At 72.0% G+C, this 475-nt stretch overlaps 1 protein-coding gene across 1 annotated transcript in view; it reads right to left on the bottom strand.

Moving 5' to 3' along the window:
* The window catches only part of DNHD1 (dynein heavy chain domain 1), a gene marked incomplete at its 5' end in the record, with an annotated part of 79014 nt that overhangs the window by 19353 nt on the left and 59186 nt on the right, over positions 1–475 (bottom strand). The gene's annotated exons all lie outside the window — the stretch shown is intronic.

The following is a 475-nucleotide window of genomic DNA, read 5'->3' as shown; positions in this document are numbered from 1 at the left end:
AGAACCTGGCACGGGGGAGACCCACGTGAAAGGCCCGTCACACCCGCCACGAATCCCTGGTGCCACCCCTGGCCCTGGGCAGAGCTCGCCATGGGGCAGAAGTGGCTGGCACTGCCCGCTGCAGCCCCCACCCCTGCAGCACCGGGGTGGCCCTGAGCACAGCCCACTGCAAGGCTGTGGGGGCCAGAGCTGACTTGGCCCCCGACCTGGAGAGGAGCTGGGCACAGCACTGGGGGCAGCTGGCCAGGCAGGGACAGGGCAGGCAGGAATGACCCCCGTACCTCTGGATGGTGGCTTCGGGCCGCAGGCCACGTGTCTGGTTCTGGCTGTCCCGCAGCAGCGCTGCAGCGATGGACCCCGTGTCCTCAGGGCCGTGCAGCCCGGGGCAGGTGCCCTCGCGTGCAATGGCCAGGGCCTGCCACAGGGTGCCCAGCGCGGCACCCGGGAGCACCAGCAGCACGGCGCGCCGCCCCAG

Source organism: Gavialis gangeticus, unplaced genomic scaffold (genome assembly GCF_001723915.1).
Source record: "Gavialis gangeticus isolate Ggan-Ray unplaced genomic scaffold, GavGan_comp1, whole genome shotgun sequence".
In the NCBI taxonomy this organism is placed as follows: domain Eukaryota; kingdom Metazoa; phylum Chordata; order Crocodylia; family Gavialidae; genus Gavialis; species Gavialis gangeticus.
Note: the sequence above shows the minus strand (reverse complement) of the source record. Positions and strands in the feature narration are given on the sequence as shown.